This window comes from Cololabis saira, chromosome 20 (assembly GCF_033807715.1).
Source record: "Cololabis saira isolate AMF1-May2022 chromosome 20, fColSai1.1, whole genome shotgun sequence".
NCBI classification, from domain to species: Eukaryota; Metazoa; Chordata; class Actinopteri; order Beloniformes; family Belonidae; genus Cololabis; species Cololabis saira.
The window spans coordinates 38,881,733-38,901,912 of NC_084606.1; the positions used below are offsets into that span (position 1 = coordinate 38,881,733).

At 41.3% G+C, this 20,180-nt stretch overlaps 1 long non-coding RNA gene across 1 annotated transcript; it reads right to left on the bottom strand.

Moving 5' to 3' along the window:
• Positions 1-15,701: 15,701 nt before the first annotated feature.
• On the bottom strand, positions 15,702-16,698 carry LOC133420595 (uncharacterized). The gene is made up of 3 exons (XR_009770609.1): positions 16,614-16,698; positions 16,372-16,426; positions 15,702-15,833 (listed from the first exon to the last, which is right to left on the bottom strand). It is a non-coding gene; the product is annotated as an uncharacterized LOC133420595 (long non-coding RNA).
• Positions 16,699-20,180: the final 3,482 nt, after the last annotated feature.

The following is a 20,180-nucleotide window of genomic DNA, read 5'->3' on the forward strand; positions in this document are numbered from 1 at the left end:
GCTTCAACTTCCTATCACACCTTGGAAGTTGCCTCAAACAGACTTGGAACACTAGAGCACCCCATGGGGTGATTTTCGTCTGTGACCTATTGTCTCACACAAGTTCCGGCGTCTTGAATCCCTGCCGAGACAGGCACCGTGAAAGTGGATTTGACTTCCAGCCCCTGCAGAGACGAAGACCATATATGGACTTCCTGACCCAGGGGGTAGTCCCGAATTGGAAGATCACAGGCTTCTTGTATAAAAACCCTGTTGTAAAATCTCTCGGGGTCGGCATATCAACCAGACTCTGTTTAAAACTCACTATACCACAAAGCGGACTTCTGAAATGGTTTGGTAAATTCCTCAACAGTTGGCACCCCAGGTGAGAGAAATAACAAAGGAAGATGGAAGTGACACGTTCCGGGGGTCTTTCCCGTAGCTAGGCTCAACCAATGAAATTCATTTGCAAAGAACACCTCCCTTTTTGGTATAAAAAGGAACTGGATCGATGACCAGGTGTGCATTTCTCTCCTACCCACGTGGTCTGAGACAAATGTACCTCCGGTCGGAAAACCTTGTACTTGACATATTAAAAGCTTGTATTAATCTTTGATTCTATTCCACTAGTTTTCTTTTGGTTCACCAGACAAAAGAACACATTTCTTTCAACCTGAAATGTCCCAACCTCTCCTGTGGGACCCAATGGGGGCACCATCACGCTGGGGGAAGTGACACTCTCAGCATCAGCAAGGCCTGTCAGAAGAAAACAGATGATGGTGGCAGACAAATACAGAGATCCTGGGTAGTGGTTTTGGAGGTAGCGCAGTTGTTTGTCAGCTGGAAGGTTAGTAGTTTGATCCGTGTCTCTGCAGCCCACATGTTAAAGTGTCCATGACACTGAACTTCACTAGCCTAAGAAAATGTTGTATAACTGAACGGGTGAATGTGGCTGGTCACATAGCACTCTGAGTGGTCAACAAGGCCAGGCCCGGAGTGGCTAATCGGGAGGACCGGGACAATTCCCGGTGGGCCGGTCTGATGTTTGGGCCGCGAGGGCCGGTGTTAAGTTTTTTTTGGGGGGGAGGCAGTGTTCAGTCATTGCACTGGGTTGATCACGTATGCTACAGCATGGATGTATAAGCGCTACCGCTGTCTCTGGGCCGCCTCCGCCTCCGCTGGCAGCTCTTTTTTTTTTTTTTTTTTGCAGACGCACCGTGACGCAAAGGCTGATTTATGGTTCTGCGTTACAGCAACGCAGAACCACGGCGTAGGTTACGCGGCGACGCACACCGTACGCCGTAGGCTCTGCGTTGGTGTAACGCAGAGCCATAATTCAGGCTTAACACGTCGGTGCACTCGGACAGTCGTATTGGAGAGATGGAGAGTAGAAAGAGCAAGGGTGGCGCGGAGAAGCAAATATTAAAAAAGAGAAAAGCTCTGGAATCAGATGCAGCAAAGTGTGCCAAAATTGGCAGCTTTTTCACAAAAGCGAGCTCGCTGACAAATGAGGACAATAAAACGGGTAAGGCAAGATGTTAAACTTTGCCTGCAAACCACCATTGAAGTTAATTATCAAGTCAATGAATTGTGTGGCGTTATGACAAATAACATAACATTATATAATTTAAATAATAGTATGATGCGACGCCACATAACTAGGAAACTTGGTCTTGTAGCCCCTCAGAGTCAGCTGCAAGATCCAGCACCAAGCAGCAGTCATGAGCCCACACCTCCAGAGTGGGCAGGTAGGACTGATCATTGAATGAATATTATGAGAATTCATACAGGACTGTCTCAGAAAATTTGAATATTGTGATCAAGTTCTTTATTTTCTGTAATGCAATTAAAAAAACTAAAATGTCATACATTCTGGATTCATTACAAATCAACTGAAATATTGCAAGCCTTTTATTATTTTAATATTGCTGATCATGGCTTACAGTTTAAGAAAACTCAAATATCCTATCTCAAAAAATTTGAATATTCTGGGAATCTTAATCTTAAACTGTAAGCCATGATCAGCAATATTAAAATAATAAAAGGCTTGAAATATTTCAGTTGATTTGTAATGAATCAAGAATGTACTTTTTTTTTTGTTTTTTTAATTGCATTCCAGAAAATCAGAATATTCTAATTTTCTGAGACAGTCCTGTATAATGAAGAGTATGGTGTAGCCCTGCTCTATATGGAAAGTGCACTGAGATGCTAGATGATTCAGCACTACATTAATGAAACTGACCTGGATTGATCAGAAGGCTTTGTGAAAAGGTGAGATTTGTGCTGAGAATTAAGACCATTTTTAAAATGTGATTTAGTGTCAGAAGCAGAGCCAGGAGCCAGTAGCGAGAGGGGATTGTTCCTGTCTGTATGGAAGGAACAGGTGAGCTGTTGTAACAGAGTGTGAAGAAGCAAGCATTAGTTCCAATATAACCACTTTCTATGCCCAAACAATAGTAGTGACCCGTAATATTTTTTATCATTAAAAGTAAGATAGTAAATACACAAAGCCCACAATTGAAAGGGAATAGGATGAAAGTAATATGAAATAAGCCTGCATATTTTGCTGTTGAAAATATCTTAATTGGTTAAGTCAAAAACTTTGACCCAGAAGAAACTTGAGGTATTCATGCTCATGTGCACTGAGAAATAAATTCTCATGTCTTTGGACAATGATACTGTAATAAACAAAGTCACAGAGACCAGTGCACTGCTCAGGCGTTTATTGATGGTTTAGAGTTGGCCATGTTTCTTTGAAACTACTGTTATGCTGAGGAAAAAAAGATAATGCCATCATGAGAAAGTTATGTTATACTGTGAATAACAAACTTGCAGAGAACAGTGTAATAATTATCTTATTATTTAATCACAGGGATTAGATATCTGTGAACACTAATTTGCTTGTTGTTTGATATTGCAGAAAAGGACATTCTGATGTTGTAAAGAATAGTGTTGGAGATTTGCCCTTTAACTCATGTTCTCATTTGTGAAATCTAAGTTGTGACGGATCTGTTTCCATGCAGAGGAAAAAGATATCAGTGTTGTGTTGAAATAAATCTACATTGTGAAGCAACTCTTACTTGCACTGAATTATTTTAGAAAAATACACAGAATTACAAGGCTTTACAGAACAGTGCACTATTGTATACTTAATATGTAAGGTTATAATTACATGATTTTAATAATAATAGGTCGTGATCTAAAGTGGGCCGGTCTGAGGCATGAAACTCCAGGGCTGAAAATGAGTCCCACTCCGGCCCTGAACTACTGTCCGGCTGTAGAACTACTGTACCGTGTAAAGAAAACGTTATCTAGTAAGGAGAGAGCTGAGACCGAGGCAACACGTTTTATTGAAGCAATCTTTGGAGCCAAGTGGAAATCTGCTCGAGCTCCAACTGATCCCCCAGGGGCACTCTGTTCCTTCAGGCTAGCTTTGAGAGTCAACCCTAAGTCAGGTCCTTGTCTGAGACTCAAAGCCTAGCTTGTAACTGTCAATTAACTTAACTTAATGTGTTATTTAGAGTATAGTATTTTCATTTGCATGTGTAAGTAGATTTTATTTATGATGATTTGAGCTGTAGGCCACGTTTACACGTAGCTGGGTATTTACAAAAACGGATATTTTCCCCTTTACGTTTTCAAAAATATCCTCGTTTACACGGACCCGATGAAAATGCTGTTAACGTCATGCCAGCCAATCAGAATCCTGGAAAAAACATCAACAAATGACACGTGTAACTTCCAGTTAAGGCTGATTTATGGTTCCGCACTACACCAACGCAGAGCCTACGGCGTAGGGTACGGGGCGATGCACACCGTACGGCGCGCATCACCGCGTCGATTTAACGCGGGACCATAATTCAGGCATTACTTCCAAGACGGACCGAGAGTCTTTCGTTTGGAGTGACAGAGAAGTGGAGTTACTTTTAAGTGTGACTTTAGAATATAAAACAGGTAAAATACAAGAAAATATTGACGATGGCCAAAATAATTGTAAACACAGGTCGCACACATGACGCTGGTGAGTTTCTGGTGCATATGTGATGTTCTGAAGCTTAAATCTCGTTTTCCTCTGTTTTCCTCCGTTTCCCTCCGTTTTCCTCCGTTTAGACGCAAACGTGAAAACTGAGTTTTTGAAAATCTCCACTTTGGCCGGAGTTTTCAGAAATGATTGTTTTTGGGGGCTTTGAGGCGCGTTTTCGTGTAAACGAACGGCCAAAACGCATGAAAACGCCTCCGTTTTTGCTACGGAAAACGGGGCCGTAGTCACACCTACTGCATGGTTGGCATGAACAATGGTGTAGTGCAGAGTATATGCAGGTATCCGGAGAATACTCATTTATTTTTTTCTCTGCATTTGATATACCTACTTCTCAAATCCCCTCTGATGCATATCATTCAGTGGTGTTCAGCAAGCTAAATCGCCCAATGTTCTTTCATAGGACGGTGAGGGCATCACCCACTCTATGCTGCCTACAATTTGCTAGTACTCATTGTCTTCATTAATTAAATTAATTGAGTTAGTCATGCCTTGGAAGACAAACATTGCCTACTGGTAATTTTGTTAAGTTTCCTTTAAGTTATTCAAAATATGTTATTTTAAGTTATTTAAAAAACCTCCACTCACTCCACCAGCGCTACTCGGGAGAACACACAGCGAGAACTGCAGGTCACGTACGTGTTCAGTGTCTTTTTGAGAATGTGCACGTCGACGCGTCAAATGAACGCAGGATACGCGTGGCGGCCATGATGCGTACGAGGTCTGAACTGCAAGTATATCTCAGGCTTTATCCATGGGACACATAGTATAAAAAAACAAACTAAAAGCTAACGATAAACAAGGACAGTGCTACGGAGCGACTGGAGTGGCTGCCGGAAGTATATAGTCTAACATGGCACTGTTTACAAAACAGATGTTTATCATTTGCTGTGTGGGCTGCTTCAAAAAGGGCATGGATCAAAAGTATACCCACATCTTGAGGGACCACTGCACCACTAGGCACGATCATGTGATTATCCCCACCAACACACTTGGAAAGTGTTCATACTTCCCTTTTGGGGGACTGCAGTGCAAGGAATTTTAGCAGCTCCTCAGACCTAGGGCCGGATTCACCAATATGTTCTTAAGAACAATCTTAAGAAATGTCTTAAGATCTAAAATTAAGAAGTTTATATTGAAAGTTCTTAAGTGCAATTCCTCAATATTTTCTTAAGAACCGTCTTAAGAACTGTCATTTCTTACGAATTTCTTATTTTTGCTACTTAAGAACTTCTTAAAATATGTCATTGCATTGCACGTGTAGAGAAAATCCTTTTTGGGATCTCCACAGTAATTCTAAGTTTTCCATTACTCCAAAATCGTCTAAGTTTTTCCTTCATCCGTGGACTTGAAGAAAACACAGGAGTCAAGTTTCGGCTGGTATTCGTCCAAAAAATATTGTGAAGGTCCTTTATTGCAAAAAAAAAGTACAATTTAACAAGATGTTCACAGGAGCTGCCGGTCCCGCGGTCCACAAAACTCTGAAAACTTATCTCCGGACCACGGCTTATATACCCAGTCTGAGATAAGATACGACATTTTCTGTACTTTCTAGGCACCGATTTGATACATTCGCCAGAAATTTGTTATAAGTCATGATGTTACAGCTTCCCAGTTTGCCTTTCACCTTTGCCACAGTCACTCAAGGCCACGGGCTGCAGGTGTAGCGGACTTCCCCCTCCCTCACCCGTGTGTCTCAGGCCAGTGTTTTTTTCCCACTCTCTCTCTCTCTCTCTCTCCACTCTCAATATTAGTCCTAGTTAAATGTTTTACTTAGGTGTTAAATGATTATCAAATATTCACATAATTATATAAAAATATCCTCAACACACGCGCCAACAAACAACATTTATACAGGTAGTTTGGTCTTAACCGTCAGTCACTCACTAAACATGGAGAAGGAGAAAAAGAAATGCAGGAACTTTTCAAGGTTATGGTGGATGAGATTAATGTGCGAAAAAAAATACTATTGGGGAAAATTAATAATAATTAACTACCACGCTAACTAACATGCTTACAAACAGTTAACAGGCTCTTTGTGTAATTAATTACAAAGTATATCCTCAAACTATGACCTACTAGTTTAAACTTGTCTAAAATGTGTTGAAAAAGGTGATATTAGAGTCTTACCTTTTCACAGAAGACATTTTAAGACAGGTCAAGGTTGTCTTAAAGTCAAGAACACATTTCAGAACTTTTATTTCAAGAATACCATTTATTCTTAAGTTTTTTCTTAAGAAGAAACTTAAGAAGAAAGTTGAGAAAATACTTAAAAACTTTTTTGGAGAATATGACTTCTTCTCTTTTTTCTTCTTAAGACTGAACTTAAGAAAAAAATGACACTTAAGAAGATTTTTTTTCTTAAGAATGTTTTGTGAATCCGGCCCCTGGTTAGGAGGCTCACATGGTATGTTATGTAATTTTGCTATGTATATCATGCTGGTGTTGTAGCTGTCTAATTGTGGGACTTTTGGATTTATATGTTTTGTCCTTCACTTTCAGTGCCAGATCAGCAAAAACAAACAAAAAAAAAAGAACCCTGCTCTTTGTGACAGAAATGTTAGTATACAAACCCAGTCATCCAGAAGGGCTCTTATTCTCTGCTTTGTTAAAAAATAGAAGTTGGTGTTATTTTGTGTAATCACGGTTACCACATTGTAAATTTTTGTCATTCCCGTGGCCAGCGTAGTGTGGAAGCCATGCAGCTTGAGCTTGACAATGCTGTTACAACGCTGACATGAGGGAAATATGTTCCAAGATGATTCACTTGCCCCTTTTGCCTCCCGTTTCTTTCAAAATATCATACTGTGCTCACAATTTCTAACTTTTTGTGGCATCAGGGTTTTGAATCTACTTGTGCAGTTTTCTGCCAATAACACAGATTGCTGTTTTTCGAGGCTCAGCTAAGAAGGTAGGTACATGTGTTTTGCATTTCCATCGTTAACTACATACCACTGACCTCCACTCATTTCCTTTTGATGACCCATAGTGCCCCAGGTCAAATGTAGCCAGAATGTGTGGGCAACAGATGTTGCTGGCACATTCCTTCCACAGCTCTTCATTCTTTCCATCCAGGTCCCCCTGCTGTCATTGTGGTAAAACAGAAACCTGGAATCTGATAAACAACTATTCTTTGTCACAATTTACTTCATCGAGACCCATGTTGATTAGGGTTGCCACCTTTCAGAAATAGAAATAAGGGACGCCCCGATTTCAGCAGCACAGGCGCCAAGAAAAAGCCCCAAAACTTCTAAACTGCAAAAAAATGTGTTTATTTTATATGAAAAAAACAAAACGCTTTGATTTAAAGTTTAAAGTGCTTTAATAGCATTGAACTTGCATGACTGTATAGAAAGACAACCGTACTAGTAACTGAAATATCCTCCTATGCTCTGTATGTCCACATCAGCCCAGATGTAGAATATAGATACAGGTGAAGAATATGGTGTAAAAGTTAATTTAGTTCAATAATTCAACTAGAATATGGTGTAAAAGTTCATTTATTTCAATAATTCATCTAGAATATGGTGTAAAAGTTCATTTACACAATCAAAGATTTTGCTGGTCTTAATGTTTTCTGTGTTTTATTTTGTTCATTATTGTTAAATTTAGTGTTGATGTGTGTGTGACAGACGTGTGTATGGGGCGTTAATGAAAATACAGGACAAATTGCGGCCCGTATTAGTTCAATACGGGACGCAACATTTTTTTCTCAAATAAAGGACAATTCCGTATTTTACGGGACGGGTGGCAACCCTAATGTTGATGGTTGTGTATTACCATTTTTCACATGATCACTGAACAATATGGCTCAAAGAAGTTGGGAAATGGGCAACAAAAGGTTGGCAAAGTAAGCGGTGTGAAAAAGAAACGTGGGGGAACATGTTGGGAACTACCTAAGTTAATTGGCATCAGGACAGTGAGAATATTAGGTATAAAAATAGCAACTTAGAGAAACAAATCTGTTCACCAATCTGCAAAAACTCTGCACAAATGATGAAAGAATTTCAAAATAAGGTTCCCCAGAGAAATATTGCAAATGACTTTGAATACCTCATCCATAAAGGAGAGCACGTCAAACCGGCGGTAACAACAATTAACAAGTTTACATGACACCATTGGATGATGTAGGAGATTATAACATTGCTTTGGTTGCGATCTCGGCAAAGGAAACGGTGCCAGCGACCTCCGTGTCGTCACTTGTAAGTATCTCATAGCCATCATTTTTGTCCATCGTTCCTGTAGTTTCTTGTACTTACTTTACTTACTTACGCCTTACACCCCTGCTGGGGTATAGGCCGTCGACAAGGGACCTCCAGAGTACACGGTCACAGGCGTTCTTTTCTATCTGCGACCAGGTGCATCCCAGTCTCTTGGTGTCTGCCTGGAGATCCTGCCGCCAGGTGTTTTTAGGCCGGCCTCGACTTCTCTTCCCCTGAGGGTTGCAGGTCAGAGCCTGTCTGGTGGTGTTAGACTCTGGTTTGCGTAGCGTGTGCCCGATCCATCTCCATCTTCTTCGTCCAATTTCGTCTGCTGCTGGGAGTTGTTGGGTCTTCATCCAGAGGTCGTTGTTACTGATCTTGTCCGGCCAGTAGATTTTCAGGATTCTTCTGAGGCATTTGTTTGTGAAGGTTTGCAGTTTGTTTATTGTAAGCTTAGTAGTTCTCCATGTCTCAGATTTAACATTGGAGTTTAATATTCTGATTTTTGTTGCTTCCCGTATCTCTCTAGAGCGCCAGATGTTGTTGAGGAGTAGAAATGATGTTCTTGCCTTACCTATCCTAGCTTTCACATCAGCATCTGTACCACCCTGACTGCTGATGATACTCCCCAGGTAGGTGAAGGACTCTACATCCTCTAACATGGTGTCACCTAGAGAGATTGGTTGTGTGCTGGTTGTGTTTATCCTCATGTTTTTAGTTTTTCCCTCATGGATGTTCAGTCCTGCTTGTGCGGATGTCTCTGAGAGTTTTGTCTTTTCTTGCATTTGGTGGTGATTATGAGACAATAGTGCTAGGTCGTCTGCAAAGTCTAAATCATCCAGCTGTGTCCACAGTGTCCACTGGATTCCGTTCTTCCTTTGTTCTGTTGTTGTTCTCATAATCCAGTAGTTTCTTGTGCTGGCCCCTTTTTTCTCTTTTGTGCATGTTTGCAGGCCGGAGCTTCGGGAGCTGCGTGCTAGCTATTCCTCTGCCTCCAAATGTCTTCCTGTCAACTTAATCAACGATTGTGTCAAAACAAATGGATTCAGGTAGAAAAACTTATAACATCCATGTTCATGAACTACCATTATATAACACTGTGTGATTGATGCTTGTTGAAGGTTAGCCTGAAATGCTAGAGAGGGTGTTTTTTTCTAAAAAGGTGGCTGTGGGGTAAAATGAGACAAATGCTCTGAGGTAAAGTGATACATGTGTCACTTTACCTCATCATGAAGTTAAGAGGTTCAGTTCAGTCTGAAAGATATTTTAAAGTAATATTACATTACATTTGTTTTATTCTTTATGTTATAACCATTGTAGAGAAGCCATAATGCCAAGAAAGTACACCAGAAAGACACCCTGGGGCAAAGCATCCTTTGAGGAGATGGAAAAGGCAGCTGCTGAGGTCAAGGCAGGAAAGAAGTCCTTAAGGGACTTCAAGGATTGGAATATAGACGACTGGCTGACCAGTTTAATGGCCTCAATCCACTCAAGTGCCGCCAACTGGCAGTTGAATACGCAAATAAAAACAATATCCCTGTGCCTGACATTTGGACAACAAACCAATGTGTAGGTCGGCTACGGTATACAAGAGATCAATCATGTGATCTTCCATCTTTTCTCCCTTCCTTACTCCCTTTCCTACTTCCTTCCTTTCTTCCTTACTTCCTTCTTTCCTCCCTTCCATCTTTTCTCCCTTCCTTACTCCCTTTCCTACTTCCTTCCTTCCTTCCTTACTTCCTTCTTTCCTCCCTTCCATCTTTTCTCCCTTCCTTACTCCCTTTCCTACTTCCTTCCTTTCTTCCTTCTGTCCTTCCTTCTATCTTTTCTCCCTTCTTTCCTCCCTTCCATCTTTCCTTCCTTCCTTCTTTTCTCCCTTCCTTCCTTCTTTTCTCCCTTCCTCCCTTTCTTCCTTCCTTCTTTTTTCCCTTCCTTCCTTCTTTCCTTCCTTCCTTCCTTATTTTCTCCTTTCCTTCCTTTTTTCCTCCCTTACTTCTTTTCTCCTTTCCTCTCTTCTTTTCTCCCTTCCTTCCTTCCTTCTTTTTCCCTTCCTTCCTTCTTTCCTTCCTTCCTTCTTTTCTGCCTTCCTTCCTTCTTTCCTCCCTTCCTTCCTTCTTTTTTCCCTTCCTTCCTTCTTTTTTCCCTTCCTTCCTTCTTTTCTCCCTTCTTTTCCTACTTCCTTCCTTTCTTCCTGACTTCCTTCATTCCTTCTTTTCTCCCTTCACCCTCCCTTGACCCAAAGACAGCACAAGGGTTAAAAACAATCATATTTCCACTGCCCTTTGTCCAGAAAACATTCTGACTATTTATGTTGCTAGAAAACATCCTGAACTAATAGGAAATGTATTGATATATCATTTTAGTTTGCCTGAGGGGAGGAAATGTAAAAAGTGTCTCACTCTCATTGCCTTAGAAACTAAAAGCAGGCTACAGTACCTATCACTGCAAAATTTTACATGCTTTAGTCAGTAATTCAGTTCCTCTCAGACGCAAGCAGTACTGGAGTTGAGGGGGGAAGAGGGGGGATGACATCCCCCCCTGAAATAAAAACGGTCCAAATCATCCCCCCCTGAAATAAAAACGATCCAAATCATCCCCCCCCTAAAATAAAAATGGTCCAAATCATCCCCCCCTGAAATAAAAACGGTCCAAATCATCCCCCCCTGAAATAAAAACGGTCCAAATCATCTCCCCCTGAAATAAAAACGGTCCAAATCATCCCCCCCTGAAATAAAAACGGTCCAAATCATCCCCCCCTGAAATAAAAACGGTCCAAATCATCCCCCCCTGAAATAAAAACGGTCCAAATCATCCCCCCCTGAAATAAAAACGGTCCAAATCATCCCCCCTGAAATAAAAACGGTCCAAATCATCCCCCCTGAAATAAAAACGGTCCAAATCATCCCCCCTGTAAAACTGCCATCCCTCCGTTCCATCCCTTATGTCATTTCATCAATGAATGTGGTTTTACTGCTATTTCAACATTTAGAGTCATCACCAGAAAAATAACACCAGAAAAATGTGACAATTTTCACCTGTTTCAAGTAAATTTTCACTTGAAATAAGTAGAAAAATCTGCCAGTGGGACAAGATTTATCTTCTCATTACAAGCAAAAAGATCTTGTTCCACTGGCAGATTTTTCTACTTATTTCAAGTGAAAATCTACTTGAAACAGGTGAAAATTGTTGTTTTTTCCAGTGATGAGTCTTGTTTTGAGTGTAATGAGATTTTTTTTACTAAAATGAGACATTTTAACTAGAAATAAGACAAATGTTCTTGTTAAGATTGTGAGTTTTTGCAGTGATCCATTTTACTTATCCTGTGAAGGACAGAGTCATATTGATAAGTTCAGAAAAGTGTTTTTTATTGTTGTGTTTTGATGTATTTGATGTAAGCCCAGTGGATATTTCAAGCTTACAGAAGGCTGCATTTAACTGCTGCTATGTCATTCCTGCAGTATTTCTGCAGGTGTTTTGGTCACTGCTATTATTTGTAATATATTATATTATTTGTAATCAGCACAAATGATCTGTCCCCATATGATCAAATCCACCATCCCCCCCTGATTTATTTTTACAACTCCAGTACTGGGAGCAAGTATACCTGGACAGAAAAAGATTCCAATGCCCTCGTCAAGCTGTAGCTACTCCACTATGTTGTGCATGCAAATGTCCTGACTGAAGCGTTGCAGTGTGCAGGATGACTGACAGTCTGCAGGTGAGGGTGAAGGGCTGAGGGCTGCTGGGTAATTACACCTCCCCTCTTTTAATAACATGCAAGCGATCTCGTACAAAGGAAGCTCACAGAGGAGCCGCTGGGCTGTTTTTAGCCTCAGCAGTGCACGCTGTTCCAGGCTAAAGGTGTCTTACTTGTAGCTTATATGACTGTGTGTATGTTTAAAGACATGTTAGTCGGGTTTCTCTGGCGCAAATAAATGAGCAGTGTTTTTCTGCAGTGCAGCACACTGACTTCCTTTCTCCATACATGAACTGAGCTGAACAGAGCTTGTTCACTCTCGCTCTGGGCCCGGGGCCCGGCAGGGATAACACGGCCTTGTGCGTTCCTCACATCACCATGGATCTGTGGAGATGTGGTGGAGGTGCTGGTCAGACGTCGGTCTGACATATTTGATTTGATTTGATTTCGTACAAAAAAATACATCCTAAAAAAAACTCCTCCAAAAACTTCACTGTACAAAAAAGGATGTTAACTTGATGTTAACCTGATGTTAACCTGATGTTAACCTGATTTTAACCTGATGTTAACCTGATATTAACCTCTGCCAAATGCAGCTTTTGGATCTGAGGTCTCTTGGATAAACAGTCATACAATGAAAAGGCGTAAGGTGTTTATAAAAGAAAAAAATGAAGAAAATGTGTAAGGTGGTCTAATTAATTCTTATTTTTTATTTATTTATTAAGTTTATTTGTGTCAGGGACAATGTACAAAATGACATTAGTCTCAGAGACGAGAAAAGAGGCTTTGTACCAGAATTTAGCTTACTAGCTACTTTCCATCCGTAGTCCTTGGGCAGGTTTATGGATAATAAAAGGTAAGAGCGTCAAATACAAAACAAATCATATATACATGTACATACACACATCCACCCACACATCAACACATCACTCACACACTCATGTACAAAATATATTAGGTATACGGCTGAAGAGCTCACTGAACGGAGGACAGAGTGCGTGCACAGAGATGACGTCATGAGTTCAGAGGTCTTGTTTACAAACGGATTTATTTGTTACACACAAAGCCCCGGATGTAAACAACAGGTCCTGGAAGCAGATCTAGTGATTCATAAAAGAAATGAAGAGTTTCGCGGCAATCATGTGTTATTTAGACGCTGCATCGTCTATGTCCCGCTGTGCCCCGTTCACTACCGTTATATGGAGAAGCGGCTCGCAAAAAAACCCCTAATATCTTCCGAAGGACTCCAAATGACACCAAACTTGCCTGGGTGAGTATACGACCATAAAAAATGCCAGAAATAAGGTCCAGGTTGTAAAAAAACGAACTTTCCCTTTAACTCAATCGAAAATGTAATAAAACCCAATAATCTAATAACTTCCCCAATAATGTAATAAATGATCCTGACTGATATTGTAATAACATTTTTTATTATGTTATTGGGAATTTATTACATGGTACTCAAAGTCTGCAATTTAAGCCAATAGTCATTCTGGTGTTTTTTTGTGTTTTAAGTATCTAAGAATGTTATATACGCTGGACTTGAAACACCTGGCTATATAATATGGACCAATCAGATGACGGGGGGAGCGCTATTAGGCGTCTAGCGTCGCCACGGTAACGCTTTTGAAAGAGAAAAGTAATGCGGGTCGTCGCAAGATGGAGACGCACATTTGGCCATTAGGCCACGCCCATTAATGCAAATCATTAAATATCCAAGGACTGGCTTGCGTGCAAAATTTGGTGACTTTTGGGGCAAAGGAGGGCGGCAAAAAGGCCCTCCTCCTTTCGTCGGAAAAATAAAGAAGAAAGAAGAAAGAAAGAATTCCTACAGATACAATAGGGCCTTCACACTGTAAGTGTTCGGGCCCTAACTAGAAAATTTCAGGAAATTTTGATATGGGCATTCCCTACTGCCCATTCGTCCCCTCTTGCTGCTTTGGGGCTGTATAGTCTAGGCAGAATTTCTGAAAATGTGCTTATTTAACGTGCTGAAGGCATTTTCTGAATATTTATAATATACAACATTTCTAGGGGTATTTGAATATGGCATCAAATTGCCCATGTAGCAAAACTTACAAAAGCAGTTTTACTTTATGTTTGTACCTTGTTTATTCAAAAAGATATAGCCTACTGAAAAATAGATTTCAGCCTGGTAGTGGCGGCCATGTTGGATTTCTCAATTCTGAGGCATTTTGGGACATTTTTGAGCTTCATATACAGCAGAATTTGATTCAGCACCCCTTAATACCCATAGAAATGTTGTTAGTTATAAATATTCGCAAAATGGCTTCTGGGTTCTGATTTTGTGAAAAAAATCTACCCTGTCTAGTAGTGTTTGTGTTCAGGGTGGTTCTATGTCAGTTTGAGGTGTTTACGGTTGTATTGCATTCATTCCTGTGGGTGGGGACCGCAGGCAGGTTGAAGCAGCAACGGGAAGACCGGGGGTGGGGACCGCAGGCAGGTGGAAGCAAAAAATTGATGACCGGGGGTGGGGACCGCAGGCAGGTGGAAGCAGCAGCGGGATGACCGGGGGTGGGGACCGCAGGCAGGTGGAAGCAGCAGCGGGATGACCGGGGGTGGGGACCGCAGGCATGTGGAAGCAGCAGCGGGAAGACCGGGGGTGGGGACCGCAGGCAGGTGGAAGCAGCAGCAGGATGACCGGGGGTGGGGACCGCAGGCAGGTGGAAGCAGCAGCGGGATGACCGGGGGTGGGGACCGCAGGCATGTGGAAGCAGCAACGGGAAGACCGGGGGTGGGGACCGCAGGCAGGTGGAAGCAGCAACGGGAAGACCGGGGGTGGGGACCGCAGGCAGGTGGAAGCAGCAACGGGATGACCGGGGGTAGGGACAGCAGGCCAGCACGCAGCTCCCGAAGCTCCGGCCCAATCATCAAGTCCCAGGTTAGGTTCAGGGTTGGGGAAAGGTTGAGAAGGGGCAGGGCCAGGGAGAGGAGTCTTGAGGGACAAATCTCTCCCCTGCCTGCCGAGCCGTTACCCTGCCCCTCTCACTCCCACGCTACAGGTTCCGGTGTTGTGCATTCAGAGGAAAGTAAAAGTAAAAAAAAGTAAAAAGTGAATATAAAATGGCTTTCGCTGACCGACTTTAGATAGCTTTTATTTAAAAGTGGAGAACAGTGCAGTTCTCATCAATTTACAAACATTTTTTAAAAACCATGGCAAGACCACGACCACGGCCTGATAGGCGTGGAGTCCCTATGTAGGAACATTCAGCAGGGCAGAGTTCATTTAAATGGACAAATTCCATATTTCGTTGCCAAGTTTCAGTAAGTAATAGGAAGGCCAAGTTTTTGCTGTTAAATAAGTCATTTGTTTGCCACAGCGCATGCATTTATCAGAGACATTTTGACTGAGGTGAGCACAGTATCATTATCAGCACAGGGGGATTTGGAGTTCATGACACACGCACCGCGACGCTTCAGGCTATGGCGCGTGGCTGAGAATGTAGGTGGGTGATTGTGACTGGGATGTGTATCAAAATGGGGACTAGCGGGGTAGAAGTAGTACACCCATCTAGCCAAGAGGGGGCGCTTGCATGGGCTGTAGGGGATGGACAGATTTGTAGGTGAGGACCAGAAATGAGCTGAGGTGGGCAGACGTTTGAGGCCCGTCAGGATGTACGAGAATTACAAACGGGGCAGAATAAGTTGTCGGTTAAGGACTGTGAGCCCAGCCTATTTGGGTGAATGCCATGCGGACAGAAAAAAGATGGACATTACTAGAAGAGATCACAAGTATCCACAAAGAAAATCTAAAAATCTATTACTAATAGAGGGTTCTGCTTTCATACGGACCTGTGACATACAGTTACAGCACCGAAATAATGTTTCATGGTGATCAACTTCACATGAGCGGAGTTTGTTTCCGCCGGGAAGGTGAACATCTTTCCTGACAGATCTGGAGAAAGGAAAAGAAAAAAAAATGAAATTAGTTGTTTCACATTTTTAAATAATTTAAACGAAAACTTCAAAGCAGTGGACAAATCACTACACATTTATACGTTTATCACAGTTCGTACACTATTACGCTGTTTACACGAAGAGGAGCAGCTCGGATTTTCAATTTTTGTCACTATTTTAATATCAAATCTGTAAAAGTCATTAAATATCTCTCTTACAACTAAAAGTATAATTAAATCCAGTTTTAGTTTTGAATTATTTCAAATTCAACTAAAATCTAATTCATTTAGGGAACTAGCCATTCATAATTATAACCATTTATGAGGATTATTTTTAACATGTTGATTTGTAAGCAGTTTTTTCACGTTTTTTCACTAGTTCTACAATTTTACTGAAAGCCAAAGGTTAAACCAAACATTAGATAGTGTCTTTAGTAATTAGAATGACAAGAAAAGACAAATAATTCCTTCAAAGTTCCTTCACTTTTAAAGTTTCCTTTAGATCTCCTTCTAAGGTGAAACAGACAAAAGCACCACCTTCAAGAGCTGCAGCACACCCCACCAACATCGCCAGTAGAAGGAAACACCTCATCTGAAAATAAAGGATTAAACATGTTCACATTCGGTGCATACAATACATTTTTTCAATAAATGTATACTACATTTACAGTTTATTACAATAAAACACATGACAAGTGAAAAAAGAAAAGTATGCAAATAAACTATTCATTTTATAATTTGTTTTTAATTTTCCCACAAACTGAACGTTGGGATCTCACCTTGAAATCTGCGTTTGCTCCGATGAAAAGTCGTGTTCTCACTTTTTGAATCAGTGTTCTTGTGTTGCCTTTTATCCTCTTCTTCACCTCCCTGCTGCAACACACACACACACACACACACACACACACACACACACACACACACACACACACACACACACACACACACACACACACACACACACACACACACACACACACTCTCATTGACGCTTCTTCAGAATTTCATCTATTTATCCTGGTCAACATTTACATCTGTTAACATCCTTGTTCCACCTGAATAACTAATTTATACAAACACACACATAATCTGATGAAACTATTAACGCTAACACAACACAGTTCGGTCAATATTCAGTCTGCAGGTTATAATGTCAATAATTTAAATTTTCACTGTTAAAGGACGTCCGTTTGATAAGCAGAGGGATTAAATCTCCCGGCTGGCCAGGGAACATCCTGGCAGGCCCGGTTCTATGAGGATGCATCCGCATTGCACCCTCAGTTTATGTGTTTGCATGCTCAATTGAAAAGACGAAAAGAAAACTGACAAATGTGCACACGTTAAGCCTGATTTATGGTTCTGCGTTAAATCAACGGCGTAGGATACGCGGCGACACGCACCGTACGTTCGCGTCCCCGCGTATCCTACGCCGTAAACTCTGCGTTGGTGCAACGCGGAACCATAAATCAGCCTTCAGTGTCTGTCACTGATCTGCGTCCAGCAGTTTCCTGCACCAGCAAGACTCTGCTCTCTGCTGCTCCGTTAACACAAAGTTACGATGGATATTCGGAAGTGGTTCAAGCACAACCACGCAAGCAAGTTTACAGGACTGTCTCAGAAAATTAGAATATTGTGATAAAGTCCTTTATTTTCTGTAATGCAATTAAAAAAACAATTAAAGCTGCAAGCAGCGATGAACGGGCCCTCGCACTCACGGCCACCGTCCCCCATAAGCATATCAGAAATGACACCACCCACGACTCTCAATGTCAAACCATTCAAAAGATATAGTCAGAAAATAGGGCAACCAATCAGAAGAAGGGGCGGGGCTAATTTTCACCAATGAAGGTCAAAGACTCAATACCGAGTCCGATGAAACCACCCACGACTCTTTATGTCAAACCATTCAAAAGTTATGGCAGAGAAAAGTATTCTAGGGGGCGCCATTGAGCCGTTAGGCCACGCCCATTAATGCAAACCATGAAATATCTAATTTTTCGCCAGGCCTGGCTTGCGTGCAAAATTTGGTGACTTTTGGGGAACTATCAAATATGGACCAATCAGATGAAGGGTGGGCGCGCTTTTTGGTGTCTAGCGTCGCCACGGTAACACTTTTGAAAGAGAAAAGTAATGCGTGTCGTCGCAGGATGGAGACGCACATTTTGATGTATAACACACCTGGGTTCACGTTACGGTTCGGGCCGTATTAACTGCCGAAGGAATGGCATTAATTTTGCCAAAATGACTCTATTAATTTAAAATGGCCGACTTCCTGTTCAGTTTTGGCCATGGCGCCAAGAGACTTTTCTTTAAGTTGCGCCATGATACAGGTGCGTACCGATTTTCGTGCATGTACGTCAAACCGTATTGTGGGACTTGAGGCACAAAGTTTTCTAGGGGGCGCTGTTGAGCCGTTAGGCCACGCCCATTAATGCAAACCATTAAATATCACATTTTTAGCCAGGCCTGGCTTGGTGCAAAATTTGGTGACTTTTTGGGCACGTTTAGGGGGAAAAAAGGCCCTCATTTCGTCAGAAGAAAGAATAAAGAAAAAATTCCTACAGATACAATGAGGCCTTCGCACTGTCAGTGCTCAAGCCCTAAAAATGTCATCCATTCTGGATTCATTACAAATCAACTGAAATATTACAAGCCTTTTATTATTTTAATATAGCTGATTATGGCTTACAGTTTAAGATTAAGATTCCCAGAATATTCTAATTTTTTTGAGATAGGATATTTGAGTTTTCTTAAACTGTAAGCCATGATCAGCAATATTAAAATAATAAAAGGCTTGCAATATTTCAGTTGATTTGTAATGAATCCAGAATGTATGACATTTTTGCATTACAGAAAATAAAGGACTTTATCACAATATTCTAATTTTCAGAGACAGTCCTGTATATTTATGGTTATATTTATTTTTGTTTCTATGTTTTATTTTCTGTTGCTAGATTGTCTGACCAGACTAAATGTAGCATTTTCTTTGTTCTGCAGCGATATTGCTGCAAGAAAGCATTTGAAATACACTTTAAATATTCTTGTTTTGCTAGTATCATTCCGCTTGAAATTATGGGAAAATGCATAATTTAGTGTTGAATAACGTGCCAGGCATGTGCCCCCCCTCTGATCTGAGATGCAGCCTAGTCATCATTTTCTAGAACCGGCCCTGCATCCTGGTCCTCCTGGAAAAGCTGATGGAGGTTCATGGATGATACCTGTCTTTGGAGGCTATTAATGATTATTTTAAACAGAATCTCTTCCCCCAACAGTAACATATATTCTACAGTGACACTACATGGCGGCTGGTTGCAGCAGCTGCAGTAGCTCAGATTAACTCAAATCTCTTGTTTAGTGTTGGTGGGTGATTGATTATGACGGACACAATTTGCGGACTTTCTTGCTTGTACATGCCTACAAACTTTCAACATGCCTGGGGTTCGTACTTTGTGATGTTTCACTACAGGCAGCTGTCAGTATCGAAGTCTTTATGAGCTTCTTTGGCATAAAAAAATCATCAAAATTAAAGGAATTCAACCAGGCTCCATCGGCCTGCGGCTGTGGGCATTTCTTCAGTGAACGGTGCCCCTCGCCCTTCCTTCTCTCCTCAGTCCCGTTTTAGACTTTTTTGCTGAGTTTCCCCATGAAAAAAACAAACAGGAATAGAAAACTCAAAAGGGACATGTTTAGGGGTCTTTCTTGGTGTCTGGCTCAAACAGATAAATGGGGCTGAAGACTTCCACTCCTAGAAAAAATAACTCCTTTTTTGGGTATAAAAAGACTGTATGAACAGTTCTGAGTGTGCATTTCTCTCTCACTTTTAGTTTCAGACAAATTTACCTCTGGCCAGAAAATATTGTGCATCATATAATAAAGCTTGTATTGACATTTCATTTTGTTACGACACAGCAGACAGAACGCATATCTTTTAGTGTCAACTAATGCTTTTATTGTGTATTCAATACCATATATGGTGGCAAGGTGGTATTATGATGATCGGTCAAACACAACTCTTAGCCAACTACATCTACAAATCTTAGCGTAACAAACACATAAAGGTTAGAAGAGTCCAAACTAACTGAGGCATATTTCCACTGCTATAAGTCAGGTTAACCGAGGGTGTGGTTGGTTAGCGTGCATGAAGCCAAAATGGCAGACAGTTAAGCTCCGACCTCTCCTCCATATTAAATAGCAAAAAGACACACAGCTACGTTAAACACACGGATATATCATTCAGGTCAAACAAATGACAATATTTGGTATGTAATTCACACTATCTACAGCCGTTCCGCACTGCTTAACTGACACACCTAATGTCACAATATTACACGAACCGTCACACCCTT